The sequence below is a fragment of the Ambystoma mexicanum genome, chromosome 1p, assembly GCF_040938575.1.
Source record: "Ambystoma mexicanum isolate Mex_15411 chromosome 1p, UKY_AmexF1_1, whole genome shotgun sequence".
Classification (NCBI taxonomy): domain Eukaryota; kingdom Metazoa; phylum Chordata; class Amphibia; order Caudata; family Ambystomatidae; genus Ambystoma; species Ambystoma mexicanum.
Genome location: NC_090921.1, coordinates 63,124,839 through 63,144,190, shown reverse-complemented (window position 1 = coordinate 63,144,190; position 19,352 = coordinate 63,124,839).

Below are 19,352 nucleotides of genomic sequence, written 5' to 3'. Positions count from 1 at the left end.
CCCTGAGACATTTGCGGTGGTGCCTGTTGGAATTGCCCTTGTGTCAAGTTCCCCATGCTCGGGGGTTGAACCCCCTGCTGCGCACCTGCTGCATGCCTGGTGTTTGCTGCTGCACTGTGTGATTCTGTGCACCGCCCTGTTGGGAGATTGCAGGCGGATTCACCATATTTGCTCCCATTCCTTGGCCATTTTGCCACGCGCCTTGGCTTCTGCACGAGCGCGCAAAATGCCCTTTCATTCCACACAGCCAACACACTGGCGGTGGTCGGGCTATTTGTCCATTTGACATATCTGGATTGCCCATCTGCACGTTTTGAAAGCCTCCTTGATCATTCTGAAAACCTCCCTGATTACTCTGTCATCCTCTCCCTCTAAATCCCCTTCCCCTTGGGTACAATCCTATGTTACCCTGGTTGTTCTGCTGCGGGTTAGCCACCTGTTGTATGTTCTGTTCAGCTGGGCTAGTCAGCATGGCTCCTTCGAGAGCATACTTTGATCATTTGTTTTGCACCAGCTTTGCTTCCTCACCCTTACGAGTTGCCTCCTTTTTTAGATTCTTTTCTTGCAACAATCTACAGTAATGTGCAATAGTCAACTGTATTTCAACCCAAGGTTTGGCCTCTACCCCTACCAATTTCTTGAGCTGTTTCTGCACTGGTTCTGGCAATCCTTGGCACAATATGTCATAGAATATAGGTATAGATGTGTCCAATATTCATGCATTTCAAGCACTCACGCGTCTTGGAAATTCTGGATATAAATCAACGGATCTTCTGACTCCTTCATTTTTTAAGTCATTATAGCTCCCATATCGGAAGCGTCTGGGTAAAGCACTCGTAGCGCTTTCCATACTGGTGCTCTGCAATTATTAAATGTCGCTCCATCGTGGGCAGTGTTAATTATGGTAACACCAGGGTACCCAGCCCGTGCCCATACATCGTCTGCCCTCTCACCGAGTATGGCAATCAGGAGACATTTAATGTCCCCCAGAGCTAATGTGACACCCCCTGTCATTTTTCCGAACTCGTATATCCACTTCCAGGCTCCCAATGTCAACATTGGAAGCTTGTTCTTCAAGTTCTCTCAATCCATGTGTGGCCATGGAATATATTGTGGTCTTACTCCCCGCTTTTCTAGCAGCGGAAATTGGAACGTGCTGTCTTCCTTCTCTTTCCCCATAGCTCTCCTGTCTATCGCTGGAGTGATATTCCCACATCGCCGTCTGCCTGGCAATGTCCTCAACCTGTCTACATAGGCGGGTGCCGACAACCCCCACTGACCATGGAGTGTTCCTTCATGCCGGTCAGACTGTGCATTAGACTCTGATGTCCTTAGTGTGGACTCGCTAGCATCTGACCATCGTACCCCTTTGTCCCTTGGGAGCCGCTTTTCACGTCGTCTCCCTTCTTCATTTGCCTCGCACTCCGTCTCCTCTCCGGAGTCGGAACTTGATTGTTCCCAATTTGTAATACTCCTCACATCATCATTGTTCTTACTCATTTCTAGCCTGTCCAGGGACAGTCTCCCGCTCCACTACTTCGGGTGACATCCTCAGTGTCATATAGCTGAGTGCTTTCCAAGCGCTCGTCTTCCCTTTCCCCTTGGGATATTTGTTCCAACCCCATTTCATCATATATTTTATCAATCGTTTCCCCGATGCTTCTGGTGTCAATGTCATCTTCATTATTTGCCCCACTCGTGCCTAGTACTGAATCGTATGCAGGGTAGAATTCTTCAATGTCTTCCCATTCCTTGTGTTGGAACTGGTGTGCTTGTAACTACTGTCTCTGCGGTTCTATTTTTCAGTTCCTCATGTAGTTTCTTCACTCTAGCTATGAATGGGAATAAATGATCTATCAACATTTGTGTCCTTGCAGTGAATTCTCCCATAGCCGCTTCTGTCTTCATGAGGGCTTTTGCTATGTCTGCTTTAGTTGGTCTTTCACTGGATTCTTTTCAGCCACCTTTACTATTTTCTGGGACTGGTTGTTCGGTAGGCAGTCTCGTACATTTGTTGTCTTCGTTCGAGGTTCTGTAGCCATTGACACTTGCCCTGGTTCGTTAATGACAGAAAGACAGTGCTAATCACTATACATATACACATAATCGTGCGGTACGACAATTGGCGGCATTTCCTTCCAGGGAAGAGGGGGCTTCCCTCTGTTTGTGTGAGTACCAGGCTACTGCTCTGGGCCCCCATTTCAATCATGGCAAATGTCAAAGTTCTATTCCTTTCACTTATTAAACAATATTGTTTCTCAGAAAGTTTGTATCATAAAGTGTCTGGTGCTTCGCAAGTGTCCCCCTTCTTTCGGGTGACGATTGTCTCTGGTTATGGGATACAGTTCCCTTGCTAGACTATGGAAAAAGATTAGACTAACACTTTTGGTGAAGCACATTCATTGTGCATATTCAAAATAGGTCAGTTCCCAGTCTTCCCCCCAAATTTGATTCAGTCCTGAGGACATGCTGGAACCTGTTCAATTTGGAAAAATAGCAATCAATCAAAATCAAAGTAAAAAAATAAAATAAATAAAACGGTAACGTTCTCGTCGCTGGTCCCACGATCTGTCCTATGGCGGAAAGATGAAGTGCCTTGACTCTGTCTCCTGGATCTGTCCTTCAGCGGAAGGTTTTACTGGAATCTCCTCAGATACTCTCTTTAGAAGTTGGACAGCTCCACTTGGAGCATGATGCCATGGAGGAGCGTTCCCATATGTGCGACATTAACTGGATCTTTGATGAAGGTGATGACGTCAACCTCGGCAGGTGTTCCCACCATTTCTGGAAAGTCAGTGACTAGATGAAACAGGACGTTGTGCGCCAGTCGGCTGTCCTCGGGAGACAGGGAGATTTGTCCTGCTTTGCTGGTTCTGGATCACAGGCCTTTCTTTTGACATGAAAAGTCTCTGCACTTTCCTGCTGCATGGATTGCGACTAGGTAGCTGAGCTTAGCCCAACACTGGTGCAAATGTTCAGTGTTTTTTGGATCTCTAATGAAAGTAAGAGTGTCAGTGGTTCTCCCGATGATTGCTGAGCACTCCTCTATAATGCGAAAGAAAAGCGTATTTGTGAGTTCATCTACTATCGCCTGAGGTGGAAGCATTTGCATCCTTAACAGTGTATCCTGGTAACACAGCGATTACTTTCTTGTTGGCAGGATCTTCAATAAAGTCTGTGACACTGGTGACTCTCCCTACAAGTGACGGATATGTCTCTAGTACTAATTGAAAACAGGACAACTCATCCCTTGTGATATTTCTGCTGGGGGATACCATAAATTCTGCGAAACAAGGTCTTAGTGTTGGTTACTTCAGGATACTGTGTTAGCTCCTTAGGGCAAAAGTCCTCGATCTCAGTCTATTAGAGTCTTGTGTCTCAAAATGCTTAAGTGTGGCTTGGTTCAAAAGTTCCTATCACCAAAGTTGTTGTGGCTTTGGAAGTACAATTCTCTTCTTCACCCTGCAAATAGGCTGCACAGAGTGTCCGTTTTATGCACTTAACCCCTTTTTGTTCTTCTTCACCCTGCAACTTGAATGCACAGAGTGTCTGTTATTGTCCTTATCCCCTTTTTTTGCTTAGAGGGAAGGTCTAGTTTAAGCCATACTTTCAAAAAGGTTCTTTTGTCTTGGCTTTGCTGCTCATGCCTCCTTCTTCCTCGTCATGGATCTTGTCTGAATGTGCTGAGGTTCTACCCCGTTGTCTGTAATTTCCTCGTGGTGGGGTGCAGCTTGAGGGCTTTCTCCGATATAGGGCTTAATATCATTTAGAAAAATCCATGCTCTCCTGCCCTACAACTATACCGCTGATGGAGTGCAGTCCTCTACGATGAAAGGGCCATTGAATCTTGGCTCGTCTCACCTTTTCCTCATGTGGTTTTTCACCAACATGGAGACTCCAGGGAAAATGAGTGGCATACGTAAACTTTGAAATGTGTCTGTTTCAGCATCTCCTGCTGCATTTTGGGCTGTGCTGCACCCTTTTCGTTGTCGCTGTAGTTGGTCTGAAATTACAGTAAGGCTGGATGTCATGCAGTTCAGATATTCGTGCAACTCGGTTCCCAGGACCTTTCGGGTTGACTTGGCATCACATCTAGCTCTATTTCGGGGGGTAAGAAGGGTACTCATTCTTCTTCCTGTGACTATCTCGTGTGGCGTAAAATGATGGTCGGACCCTGGTTGCTTCTGAAGAGCATACAATGCCAGTGGAAGGCAGTGCAACCATCCCCTCTTTAGAGTAAGCTTCAACTTGGCTATCCTTTCCTTTAACAAGCCATTGCGCCTCTCGCATATTCCATTACCTTCTGGATGATACACCGACGAGAACTTGTGCTTTATACCAAGCGACAAGCTGATCTGCTCAAAGACTGCGTTAACAAAATGAGACCCATTATCTGATCTCATCACTTCACACACCCCCCACCTAGGGAACACTACCCTCACTAGGAATTTGGCCGCACTTGTATAGTATGGGTGTGTACATGGACCTGCTTCTATCCATCTAGAGAATGGACACATCACTACAATTAAGTATCTGTACCCGTTACACACTTGAATCATGTCGACATAGTCGATGTGTAAGTGCTGAAAAGGCCCATTTGGCCAGGGGATGACTCCTCTCACTACTTTTAATGTGTGCCTAGCGGTGAATTGCTGGCAGATTATGCAGTCCACCATGAAGAATGCAACATGCTCAGCTAAATTCAGTATAAACCAGTCTTCTGCGAGAGTTGCTGCTAGATTCTCTTTTGACATGAGAAATGGGTAATGCAACTGTTCCAATGATATTTTTAGTAGGGCTACAGGCATTACTGGTTTACCAGTGCTGCGTTCCGGCACAATCTGTCAGAGGGGTTTAAAGAACACCCTCGACGTTTCCACAGGTTCTTTTCGTCCTGAGGTGCCTCCCCTTGAAGCTCCATCAGTTGTGTCTGCCCCATATTGCTATAGGTTTCTGGTTTGCTCATGCTATCATCATCCGTTCATGGGTGCGCGCCACTTCTACTTCCATAATTGTCTCAATTTTGCATGCCATGTGCTTGGCTTCCATGTCTGCTGCATGGTTTCTGCGTGACACGAAATCTGTCCCATGAGTATGGGCAGTGCATTTCATGATGCTATGCCCACTGGGAGCTGTAGTGCCTTAATCAGTCTGTCCAATAGGGCTGCTTGCTGTACTGGCATGCCGCCTGCTCGGAGGTAGCCCCTCCTTTTCCAGCATGCTAGGCCTGCATGCACTGTGGATGTCACATAGGCGGAGTCACTGTACACCGTCACTTCCTGGTCTGCATGATTCTCAATGGCGAGTATCAACGGCAATAATTCTGCAGCCTGCGCTGAATAATGAGATGGTATTCGTGCCCTGACGAGTACTTGAACTTCTCTGTTTGTTATGTGTTTCATTACGGCAACGCCTGTATATCTTTGTCCGTCTTCTTGGTCGATTCTGGAAGAACCATCAATGAAAACGATCTCACCTCCCGCTAGGACATTTTCTTTCACCCTGGGGATTTCATCATAGAATTCGTCATAGTTTGCACAGTCATGTATCGGCTCTCCTTCAGTGACTGGCTCAGCTATGAACGTAGCTGAGTTTACTGTTTTACATCGAACTATTTTGATCGATGGATTAGATATGATCACCTCATAGGCAGAGGCTCTTTGAGATGTCAACGTGCCCTTTGGTTTCTCTAATATGGGAAATAATGAGTGCTCGACGTATAATGTCATGGAATATCCCATTACAATGGTTGTCGCTTTCTCTATGGCGAACGCTGCAGCAGCTAAGCTTTGTTCGCATGGGAACTGGCATCTCATTACTGGGTCCAGATTCCCACTGTAATATGCCAGGGGCTTGTACCCCAACGAGGTTCTTTGAGCGAGCACTGCCGTCATAACGCTGCCATCCGTGTGCGAGAACAGGTAGATTTCCTTGCATTAATTAGGAATCCCGAGAACTGGAGCCCTACAAATCGCTCTCTTGAGTTCTGTAAACCCTTTTTCCATTGTCTCAGTCCATTCAATCTTTTCCTTTGTCGCCTGGGCCTTCTTTAGTTTCTAGAGCAAGGGCTTGGTATACGAGCTTTAATCAAAGACCCATGCTGTAACATAATTGCATAGGCCTAGAAAGCTCTGCATTTGGTTTATCGTGAGTGGCTTAGCTGTGTTCATGATAGCTTCATCCCTTTCTGGGGCTACCTTGTTCCCCTCATGTGAGATTAGCTGGCCTATGTACAGCACCTCCTAATGACAATATTGAAGCTTTTCCTTGTCAACCTTATATCCTTTCTCAGCAAGTATGGTCAGTAGCTTCACAGAATCGCACCTGCATTGTTCTTCAGTGGTGCTGCAGATTAGAATGTCATCCACATACTGCAAGACGACACTTCCTACTGCAATATTGCTCAGTTCCATCTGAAGGACTCTGTTAAAGATGGACGGGGACTCACAGTACCCATGTGGAAACCTCGTGCTTTTCAGACGCATTTGTTGAATGTAAATGATGTCAGATCTTGTGAGTCAAGGTGCAACGGGATTGAGAAAAAACATTTTTCAAATCAATCACCGTGAAATATTTCACCTCGATCGGTATGTTACACAGGATCGTGGATGGGTTCGGGACTAGAGGGAACTCGGCTTCAACAATATCGTTTAATGCTCTTAAATCTTGTATTAAATGCCAAGACCTGCCTTTTGATTTCTTGATGGGGTAAATCACCGTATTACATGGAGACTCTGACGTCACTAGGATGCCCTGGTCGATCATGGCAGAAATTGTCTTCGCAATCCTTTCATCCGCTTCTCTGGAACATGGGATATTGTCACGCTTTTGGTAAAATTGCTCCTAGTTTCAGTTTAATTTTCACTTCTCTTAGCCCCTTCAGGAGGCCTACATCATAAGGTCCTGTGGTCCATACTGAGACAGGCACCTGGGCCATGTCGCCATCAAAATATGCTGGACAGATCAGTGCCAACATCATTCTCTGTGGCACTTCTCGTTTGATCATTTTTACCCAAAATATGAGACTTACTTCCACCCTTGTCTCTTCTAAGTCAGGGTGTTCTTCCAACAGATCATCGTCAATGACGTCAGTCACTCGATACCCTTCTTCAATGGTGATCATTGTGCACCATTGTCTGCCTTCATCATCGTACCCTTCGACCAATGCTACTTTCCCTCGCACTGCTGCAGTATGTATCATCCAGGGAAATAGTTGTCCCTCTTCTTCATGCATAGGTATACTTGGTCTGAATATTAACTCATCAGGGGTTCTCATGGTCCTATTTGCAAGGCCTGGCTATCCCGCCATAAGCACACGCATGCCATATGTGAAGACTTCTGGTTCTAATGGTATAACTCTCATGTCTATGCGTCCTGAGTATGCTCTATCATTTTGCATACCGTTGAATAATGCATTCCTGGAGTGGAGCATACTATGCCCTCCTCCGTGAACGAGATTATCATGTTCAATTTTGTCATCAAGTCTCGACCCAAAATGTTTACTGGGGTCTGACGCGAATACAATAAGGGCACATTCATTTCGCACTCTCCTACGGAGACTGGGGGAGTGCGTCTGTAAAGGGAACTCGACTGTGAGCGCCTGTAAAACTCTGACTGTCTATGGCCTCGCTGGACAAGGAAAACTTGCCCTCCAGTATGCATGAGCGCGTTGCACCCGTGTCAACTAGGAAGGAATATTCTTTACCCCCATTCACCCTTGGTTCCCTGTTAGGGTCTGATGTCACTGATAGGATACAGCACATCAGTGTTCCCAGTGAGCTGTCCTAGTTCATATATAAGTTTGGACCACTGTATACTTGTGGATTTTCTCCATTGCCAGGGTTGCCTCCCCTTCCGGAGTTTGTGCCCTGAGACATTTGCGGTGGTGCCTGTTGGAATTACCCTTGTGTCAAGTTCCCCATGCTCGGGGGTTGAACCCCCTGCTGCGCACCCTGCTGCATGCCTGGTGCTTGCTGCTGCACTGTGTGATTCTGTGCACCGCCCTGTTGGGAGATTGCAGGCGGATTCACCATATTTGCTCCCATTCCTTGGCCATTTTGCCACGCGCGTTGGCTTCTGCACGAGCGCGCAAAATGCCCTTTCATTCCACACAGCCAACACACTGGCGGTGGACGGGCTATTTGTCCATTTGACATATCTGGATTGCCCATCTGCACGTTTTGAAAGCCTCCTTGATCATTCTGAAAACCTCCCTGATTACTCTGTCATCCTCTCCCTCTAAATCCCCTTCCCCTTGGGTACAATCCTACATTACCCTGGTTGTTCTGCTGCGGGTTAGCCACCTGTTGTATGTTCTGTTCAGCTGGGCTAGTCAGCATGGCTCCTTCGAGAGCATACTTTGATCATTTCTTTTGCACCAGCTTCGCTTCCTCACCCTTACGAGTTGCCTCCTTTTTTCGATTCTTTTCTTGCAACAATCTACAGTAATGTGCAATAGTAAACTTTATTTCAACCCAAGGTTTGGCCTCTACCCCTACCAATTTCTTGAGCTGTTTCTGCACTGGTTCTGGCAATCCTTGGCACAATATGTCATAGAATATAGGTATAGATTTGTCCAATATTCATGCGTTTCGAGCACTCACACGTCTTGGAAATTCTGGATATAAATCAACGGATCTTCTGACTCCTTCATTTTTTAAGTCATTATAGCTCCCATATAGGAAGCGTCTGGGTAAAGCACTCGTAGCGCTTTCCATACTGCTGCTCTGCAATTATTAAATGGTGCTCCATCGTGGGCAGTGTTAATTATGGTAACACCAGGGTACCCAGCCCGTGCCCATACATCGTCTGCCCTCTCACCGAGTATGGCAATCAGGAGACATTTAATGTCCCCCAGAGCTAATGTGACACCCCCTGTCATTTTTCCGAACTCGTATATCCACTTCCAGGCTCCCAATGTCAACATTGGAAGCTTTTTCTTCAAGTTCTCTCAATCCATGTGTGGCCATGGAATATATTGTGGTCTTACTGCCCCCTTTTCTAGCAGCAGAAATTGGAACGTGCTGTCTTCCTTCTCTTTCCCCATAGCTCTCCTGTCTATCGCTGGAGTAATATTCCCACATCGCCGTCTGCCTGGCAATGTCCTCAACCTGTCTACATAGGCGGGTGCCGACAACCCCCACTGACCATGGAGTGTTCCTTCATGCCGGTCAGACTGTGCAGTAGACTCTGATGTCCTCAGTGTGGACTCGCTAGCATCTGACCATCGTACCCCTTTGTCCCTTGGGAGCCGCTTTTCACGTTGTCTCCCTTCTTCATTTGCCTCGCACTCCGTCTCCTCTCCGGAGTCAGAACTTGATTGTTCCCAATTTGTAATACTCCTCACATCATCATCGTTCTTACTAATTTCTAGCCTGTCCAGGGACAGTCTCCTGCTCCACTACTTCGGGTGACATCCTCAGTGTCATATAGCTGAGTGCTTTCCAAGCGCACATCTTCTCTTTCCCCTTGGGATATTTGTTCCAACCCCATTTCATCATATATTTTATCAATCGTTTCCCCGATGCTTCTGGTGTCAATGTCATCTTCATTATTTGCCCCACTCGTGCCTGGTACTGAATCGTATGCAGGGTAGAATTCTTCAATGTCTTCCCATTCTACAACAGGATTGGGTTTTTTAACTTCCCACTCCAGATGATCGAGATTGCACACCCATTGTCTACACTTACGTTCAATATCATCATCGAATTCTTTGCGGTTCCTCGCTTCTTCTCTGACCATATCTTCTTCTCTTCTCCTTTAATTTATACGTTCGTTTGCCCTTCTAATTTCCTCATTTTCTCATCTCTTAACTCTTTTTTCATATACTCTTTGATCTTCTTCCAACCTTTGCAGGTTCTGCCTCTACTGATCATAGGCTGAGCTCTGTTTGCGACTGAGCGGCTTTCCTTGCTCTTCGCGATATAGCTGTTCTCGCCTCAGTCTATCCTTCCTTTTTCTTTTCTCGTCCCTTATTTCCTTATCCTTGTCCTTCTCCCTTCTCTGTGTCTCATCAGACTTCTCTCTCGGTCTTCCTTTTTCATTGAGTTTCAACAATACCTGTTCTCCCATTCATTTGTCTTTCGCGAATGCTATCTCATCAGTTCTGTCTTCACTTCCTTTCCATTTTGACGCCTCTTTCTCTTTATCGAGAGGTGCACTAATCTGTGCCTGATCCTTAAATTGTCATGTCTCTCCTTGTCCCTCAGGACTGCAGAGGCAAGATTTTGATCCTGATCCTTCCCCTTAATTTTGTCACTACTGTACGTAAATGACTCATATGCGGGGTTGCTGTACCCTGTAGCTGACTTGAGCTCTCTTAGTGGGTAGAGACCCTCTGAATTACTTCCCACGGTTTCCATTTCAGGCAGGGCAGGTGGTGTGGTAGGCGTCTCACCCCCTCTGTGCATACATTTAATATCCAGTCTGCAGGAGGCTCTTCCTCTTTCGACTGTTTGAACATTTTCCAAAGTTCTAGAACAGAGAGGCGTTTCTCTAGTTTTTTGGCTGTATATGTGGCATGCAAATAAGTCATCATATGTTGTAAGAAGGCTTTAGATAAGGACCCGTTCTGTGGCCATGGCATAAGCATCTTGTGGGCGGTACCCTTAACCCACTCTGTACTGTATTTCTTAAGCTTGGGTGCATGTTTAGGCAATTGTTTACATAAGTGAGCTAATGGAGTAATATCTTCCATGCTTGAATTCTGTTTCTAACAATACTATCATGCAATTTCACCACTCCCAACAATATGAGCGAGCACCAAATACTGCAAGCTCCAATCCAATATTTTCCAGCCAACAATTTTTATATCATCAATTTACTCAAGAACATCAATTCAGGTGCGATTCCCTCTCAACTATAGAATTGCGTAAAACCCCTAATCAATTTCAAACGGCAAGGAGACAAATTTCCATAGATGTGACACATCAACAGGACCTGCATGACAAACATTAAACAGACTAGACAGATACCAGCTGGACACAGATATTTCTGCCTTCTAATCAATACCCCGACATGGAGTTTAAACAAACTCCTTTTACGAAGTCTTTAATCGTCATAGTAGCCTATCTTTCCCTTTTATGTGGAACTATGAGTTCACGTTTCTTCTGACCGCTATATTAAAGTGCAGGAACAAGGTGTATCCTCTCTTTTCTCGGGTGTCAGCCCCGGTATCCTCTCTCTTTTCTCTCGGGTATCTACCTCTGTATCCTCTTTCTTTATCTCAGGTGTTCCCCCTGGTATCCTCTCTTTTATTCAGTTATTCTAGAGTCATTACCCCTTATATATATAGAGTCTTCTCTACTTCTGACTATTTTGTTTTTCTCCACCTCCCTCTGTTACCTTTCTCTTACTTGTTCTAATGCTTGAGGACATTTGCCAAAGCATCTATTTTTTGTTTCACTCACCGCTCGCATCGTTCCTCTCTGAATCTTTGGGATCACTGCCTCCTTTACCGCCTCCTTTGGTCTTTTCGTTCGATCGGCTGCCCTTAGGAATGAGAAGGGTTATGCTTTGTAAGGCAGGTCCCTTCAGACCCACTGCAGTTTTTGATGGACTTACACTATCATTGTCCACGGGAATCTTCTCAGTCTACTCAGCCGAAATGGCGAGAGTCTCGTGATATTGCCGAAGACCTAGAGTTACTTTGTGTCGATGGTCAATAGGTGTCTTATCAATAATCAATGTTGAATAGTTGATGGTCAAAACAATTCTCTGCTACCAAGTGTACAGAAAGATGGAGCGACCTCTGAACGGGCCCATGATATTCAGAGCTCGCCCTCCAGTACCTTAAGATGAGATAGCTGCACCTTGGGGAGGATGGGGTGCAGGATTCTCTTACTCCAACACCAATCAGTAAGGACAAGTCAATGGTTTGGCAAAGGAAAGTCTGTTTAATGACAAGTACAAAAAACGGGGAAACAAATGGAAATCAACAGTGATGTGATCGCCTGTCTCGCTTCAACTTCCCAATTCTTCATACAAACAGCAATTCTTATAGACAAAATTCGGCACCATTTGACGTGTAAAACTCAAAGTTTGTCATGCAATTCTATTGGTCGGAAAAGGTAACTTAAGTATAGGTGTTATATATGTATATGGTAACAGAGTGTAAGGATTGGATACCTTTTATCGGGTGGGTGTCAACGCCCATCCCCCTATATCACTCGTGATAGACGTCACTACAAGTACGACGTCTTATTGTTTCTACTAGCTATGGGACCCTAGATTATTTGGTCTATTGTGATTGGGTGGGTTACACTCCTAGGCATAAATCTCTACTTTAATTAGCAGCATGCAGAATGGACACCCAGATGTGGTGTGCCCCAAGATTCACCCTGCCTCCCTTCCATCAATCAGTACTTTAGGGCAATGTGTCAATTAATTGGCTGAGGATGGCCTCGAAACTGTAGCTTCTTATCAGGAAAGGTTATGGCATCCTCGGGTTCTGGGTGACATCAGACGTTGGTACCTCTTCGCGCTTGGCTGGTCACATGTTTGTTCACTGTGAATCTGCTTCAGTTTCCTTCTTTTCGTGTATTTGATTCTTCCTTAGCCTTGCTACCTGCCTGGGGTCTCCTTATCTCGACCTTCACTGGCTGGCTGCTATGCTCTTAAGTTTCGTTTCTTCGATGTTGCCGCTCTCCTCCCTTCCTGGAGTTGACCTTGAATTCCCAGACAGGAGCTGCTTTGTGCTCAGGTTTGATTCCGCTCTTTCGTTCTGGCATTAGCTGGAATATGGATCTCAGCCTGGTTTGCCCCTTCCAGCCTGGGCTTAATTCTGCTTTAATAAAATGGATTGCACTTGTATAATATGCTTTTGAGGTAGATATATAGTTGGCGCTTGCCGCTCTATTCTTCTACTAAGCATAGCAAGCAGTATCATTTCCTTAGCTTCTTGCGTTCCAAGCCTATTTACAGGCATTTGGCCAGTTGCATAATTCAATCCTGGTTACGTCTCCTTTGAATTTCAATGTCGTCTCTTCTTCAATGTTCATGATGTCATTATTCGTAACATATCATCTTTGTGTGACTTCTTTTGATCCGCGTTTTGTTCGTCTATGCGTCTGTCCGGGCCCTTGTGTTGTTCACCATTTGCCTTCGATTAAGGCTCTTTGGGTCTCTTCTGGGGCAGTTTGCAAGTAGTCTTCATTTCGTGTTAACTGCTGGTACGGTTGTCTCAGTGGGTATCGTGCTGCCCATGGTTGTCTGGTTATGGGTACTTCAACAGGTATTGCTCTTCTGATGGGCACGGGGCAGAGTGCTAGTGCCGCTCTCTGTTGGTTTATTTTTTCCTCATACGGCACATATCTTGGCGAGTATGTTCCTGACACCTCAAAATGGGGGGATGGAGTGCAGGCCGTATCTGGGACCTCCTCTACACCCCTTATACTGATGTCCACCCTTGGTTCCACATGAGGGTTTGGAATCACGGATAGTATGGAACACATCAGGTCTGTCCGATTGCGGCTACACCCTCATCCCATTACTTGAGAAAGGATTCCCTCCTTTGGCAGTGACATCCCTTATTCCAGGAGTCATTAACTGACCTGTGTTTGTGGTTTGCTGAAGTTGCATAGGCAATTGGTGCGACTGCCCTTGTGGCTGATTAACTGCTACCTGCTGTGGTTGCAAGCCTTGCTGTACTCTCGGCGCTTGCTGCTGCATTTTCACTGTCTGCTGTGAATTCGATCTGTCTACTCTGGTCAACATTGCCCCTTCAATGGCATACTTGGATAGTTTCTTCTGGACTAAATTTGCCTCCTCGCCTTTGCGAGCATCGTCCTTTTTGCAAATCGTTTCTTGCAAGAGTCTGCAGTAATGCACAATGGTCAGCTGAATTTCCGACCACGGTGTAGCTTCTATCCCCACTAACTTCTTGAGCTGCTTCTGTACTGGCTCTGGCAGCCCTTGGCATAGCATATGATAGAATTCTGGTATAGATTTTCTCCAAGATCTGTGCGTTTCCAAAGCCCAAGATTCCTGAAAATGTTGAATGTAAACCAATGGATCATCTCTTTCCTTCATCTTTTTTGTCATTATAGCTCCCATATCGGACATCTCCAGATACAGTATTCGAAGCGATTTCCATACTGCCAACCTACAGTTATTAAATGGAGCTCCATCGTGAGCAGTGTTGACTGCAGTCACACCAGCATATCCTACCCTTGTCCATACGTCATCCGCTCTCTCACCAAGTAGGGCGATTAAAAGACCCTTAATGTCCCATATGGCCATTGTGTTTCCTCACGTCATTTTCTCTAATTTATGTATCCATTTCCCAGCACCAGATGTTAAATTTGGGAGATTACACCTTAAATTATCTTGGTCCAGCTGGGGTCACGGTATATACTGTGGTCTGGCCCCTCCTTTTTCTAACAAAGGAAACCTTGAGGCCCCAAACTCATTCTCATCTCTCATCATTTGTCTGTCCACTGCAGGGACAATATTGCCATATCGACGTCTACCTGGCACTGATCTTAACCTGTTTACATAAGGCGGCAACTCCCACCTCTGACGCCTTAGATACAGACATGTTTAAACCCAACCATCTTACTTACTTATCCATAGAAAAGCATCCCTTGGAACCACATGCGATATCTTTCTCTTCCCTGTGGAAGGCATCCATTCTTCATCTGACATTTCTTGAGCCCAACTCGTACACCTTCTCTCTTTGTCATCTCTATTTAGAGTCAATCGGTCTAAAGACAGCTCCTTATGTCTCACACTACATGAGGCTTCCTCCGTGTCATAAAACTGAGTGCTCTCGAGACAGTCACGTTTTCCCTTCCCCTTTGGCTCTTTCTGAGCTCTCATTTCATGATATACTTTATTGATAGCTTCCCAATGCTACTAGAGTCAAACTCGTCTTCTAAATTTGCTCTAGACTGGCCTGGTAATGACTCGTATTCTGAAATAAATTCCTCTATATGCTCCCGTGCTACTTTTGGATGAGGATTTCTTACTTCCGTTTCCAAGCAATCAAGATTGCATGCTCTCTGCCATCTTTTACGTTCCATATCATCGTCAAATTCTCTTTGCTTAATAGCTTCTGCTCTCACTCTGTATTCCTCTTTCTTTTTCATATCCCTTCTTTCATTTGCCCTTCGTATCTCTTCATCGCTTCGTCTCTGCATTCTTTTATTCCTTAACTTTTGTTCTTCTTCTATTATTTTTCTTTCTAGCCTCTCTTGCTCATCAGCTTTTCTTTGTTTATTGTCACATTTTCTTTGTTCTTCTGCTCTCTCTTTTTTTTAGCTTGCTCATCTTGATAGAACTGTTCTCGTCTCTATCTTTTCTTTTCGCTCCTTCGTCTTTCAATCGTTCTTCCCTTTGTCTTTTTTATCTTGCTTGTCTTAATCTTCCCTTTGTCTTATGTCCTCAATGGCTATACCATCAAGTTTAAGCAAAATCTGACATCCCATCCATTCGTTCTGTAAGAGTGCTATCTCATAAGATGTATCTCTTTCTCCCTTCCATCTCTTTATTTCTCTTCCTATATCTAGAGATGTACTTGGTCGGTCCCTACTTTCCTTATCGCGTCTCTCCTTGGCCCTCAGGACTTTAGAGATGACATCTTTCTCAGCATTTTTCTCTGTATAACCCATCATCTTTCTTACTCTCGTCTTCTATTTCAGACAGGGCGGGTGGATCAAAGGGTTTTTCACCCCCCTCCTTACATACATTAAGTATTGAATCTAAAGGAGGCTCTTCATCTTTCTCTTGTTGGTACATTTTCCAAAGCTCTAAGCTCGCTAGTCGCTTTTCTAGCTTCTTCCCAGTATATGTTGCATGCAAATATGTCATCATATGCTACAAGACTGCCTTCGATAGTGATCCGCCTTGCAGCCACGTCATAAACATTTTGTCTGCGGTTTCTTTAACCCATTGTGCACTGTATTGTCTAAGTTTAGGTGCATGTTTTGGCAATTACTTGCAGAGATGCTCAAGTGGGATAACATCCTCCATCCTTAACCTTTCACTCTTAACTTGTTAGCACTTGCTTGCCTTTTTAATCACAGGAATAAAAACATGTTTCAGGAAACCAACACAGTATGAGCGAGCACCAACCGTTGCAAGCTACATTCCCATCAATCACAATTTGACTTTAATCTTGCTAAAAAACAACCATCAAATGCATTTAAAAAACAATCAAACTTCTTTTTCAACTTCACACTTCTCTATTTATCATCAATTTTTCTTTAACTATGATGTCATAATTTTTTCAAAACCACATAAAACAAACAGATAAACCTGACCGGTCACATAAACCTCCTATGATCTTCTTTCTAAGACTCGTCTTGCCCTCTAAAAAATACTTCAAGTGAAGTGCAAATTAACCTCTTTGAAACCGTCTTTATCCGGTTCCGTCTCCTAATGTTCCGCTATTGGACTCCGGGTTCCAGCTTCTTCTAACGTTCTTTAAAACTTAGCTATAGGGCGTCTCCTCTTTATCGTGGCCTCGCAAACGATATTTCTTATTATATTGCTCGGCCACACTCAAGTCAATTTCATTCCCCATACATATATATTTTTACACTCTTACTCTTACGTTATGTTTATCCCACCTCCCTCTGTTACTTTCCTTTGTTTTACTACGCATGCATCAATTTGCCATACTCCTCAGTTTCTACTCACCATTTGCATATTTTCTTCTTCAGACCCTCGGGATCGTATGCCTCTGTTACTGCCTCTTCAGACTGTTTTCCGTTGCGCTCTTCGTAGACATGGGAGGGAATTCTCATAGAAACTAAGGGGACCAGTCAAACCCTCCTTGCAAGGATTTTTTTTTTCAATTACACCAACCACTTTTTACAGGGAGCTTCACGTCCTGTCATCCGAATGGCAAAGGTCGTGCGATATTACTGAGACTCTAAAGTTTACTGATGTCGATGAATTTTTTAAAGAACCATCCTCTATCTTCTACCAAGTTGCCCAGCCCTTTAAGATGAGTAGCAATACCCTGGAGATGGATGGGGATGCAGATTTTATTCATAGATCAATAATCAAGATGACTGTAGTAGTTTGGCAAAAGCGAGTCTGTTTTAATATCAAAGGTCTAAAACAGGGATACAACGAACATCAGCATTCGCTCAATCCTCTTACTCAACGAATTTTAGTAGAAACTGAGGATATATAATATAAAAATCATAACCAGTGACGTGTTGACCTGTGTTGTTACCTATGTGGCAAACTACAAAACCTATCGAGGAAAGTGATAGGCTCTAAGTGAATATCTAATTATAAGTTCCCTATCAGTATAGAACCATGAAGGAGAGTGATAGGGTACTTAACATCAGGTGGGGCAACTAAGCCCTCCCCTCAAAATGGCCACTATGAAAGTCACTAAATACACGACATTCCAATGGCTACACACACTTTAGGTCCCTTAATTACGCGTTGCTCCCGGACAGCTGCGGTCTCCACCAACGTGATGCGTAGTGCCGAGATGACTGTCTGGACTGGCCCGCCTAATCTCGTCTGCTTGATCTGTAGAAGTATTCTCCTGCAAGTGGAGAAAGGGATTTAGCCACCCGTGGATATGAGTGATAGCCCCCTCCTACTGTTCTCATTCTCCCTTCTTGTCACCTCCGATATCCCCTTTCTAGGAACCGCATCTTATGTTTTTAAATGATGAGCTCTCCATCCTGCGTGGATTGCAGGGGCGCATTGATGCCAGTTACTTCACTGGTTTGAAGGCGTGGGAGAGTTCTGGAGAATATTGACTCTGAGGTTCCTGGCAAGGTTTGGTAAGTATCAAGTTCATAGAGTTCAATATTTCCGATGATTCACTCTAACTGCGGGCATTTCTAAATGCTGAGGCGAATCTAGTTCTGAGGTTCGAGGGTGATGTCCATATATGGTATAAATGGGGCTTTGTCCGGTTCCTGAATGTACAGAGTTATTGTATGCATACTCGGAAATCCATAAAATATCTTTCCAATTACTTTCGGTCTGGTGTAGCATGCAACGTAGGTACTGTTCAAGGGTCTGGTTGGTCCTCTCTGTCTGACCATCGATCTAGGGGTGGTGACTGGTTGATAACCTCACGTCGATTTGCGCCAATTGACAACATTTCTTCCAAAAATGTGAAATGAATTGACTACCTCAGTCAGAGACCAATACGGAAGGAAATCCGTGTATTCGAACAATGTTTTCGAGGAACTCCTTGGCCAGAATTGAAGCAGAAGGTAATCCCTTTAAAGGAATAAAGTGGGCCATCTTGGAAAAAGATCCACAATAACTACAATGGTGTTAAATCCATTACATGGAGTAGATCTGTAATAAAGTCTAAAGATAAGGTGTGCCATGGTGTAGGTGGAATATCCAAAGGTTGTAAAAGGCCAGCTGGTTTTTACTTCTGACTTTTGTTTTGGGCGCAAATGCCACAAGACATCACAAATGACTTTACATCTTTTCGCCAGGTGGGCCACCAGAATTGTCTTTTAATTTTAGCTTCAGTTTTTGTGATACCTGGGTACCCTTCCATCAGGGTATAATGATAATTGGAGATGACTAGTTCTTGTAATTCCTTGTGTGGTAGAAATAGTCGCCCTTGATAATAAGGTAGGTCGTTGATGACTGAGTAGTCCCGGCCTTTCTTTACCTAGTCCTGCAGGGCTGTTGGATCGAAGAGTTGTTGGATCTTTACCTGAATATCTTCTAGTGTCTGTAGGGTAGTTATGCCAAGAATTATTTGTTCTGAAATTATAGGCACCGGTTCCAGGTTCGCATATGCTTCTCCCATCCCTATTCGGGATAAGGCATCTGCATGCCATTTTTACAGCCTGGTCGATAAGTGATCACGAAATCGAATTCGGCAAAGAACAATGCCCATCTATGCTGGCGCGACGATTGGGCCTTGGCTGTTTTTAAATACTGCAGGTTTTGGTGATCGGTGATTACAGTAATGGTATGCCTGGCACCGAGAAGATAATGCCGCCAAACCTTGAAGGCGGATTTGATGGCTAATAACTCTTTATCGGTAACCGCATAGTTTAATTCGGGTGCCGAGAACTTTCTGGACCAAAATGCTACTGGGTGAAGTTGCCCGGTTTCAGGATCCTTCTGGGACAGGACAGCTACCATGGCTAAACTGGATGCATCAGTTTCAACTATGTATGGAAGTTCAGGGCGTGGATGCTTTAAGACAGGTGCAGACGTGAATTTCGCTTTCAGCTCTTGGAAGGCCTTTTCAGCTTCTTCGGTCCACAAGAAGCGTTTGTTTTTTCGCAAAAGTGCTGTGATCTGGTGTACAACATGTGAGAAATCCGGAATGAATCTGCGGTAGAAATTAGCAAATCCGAGCATGCTTTGTACCCGTTTAACTGAACTGGGTGATGGCCACTTGA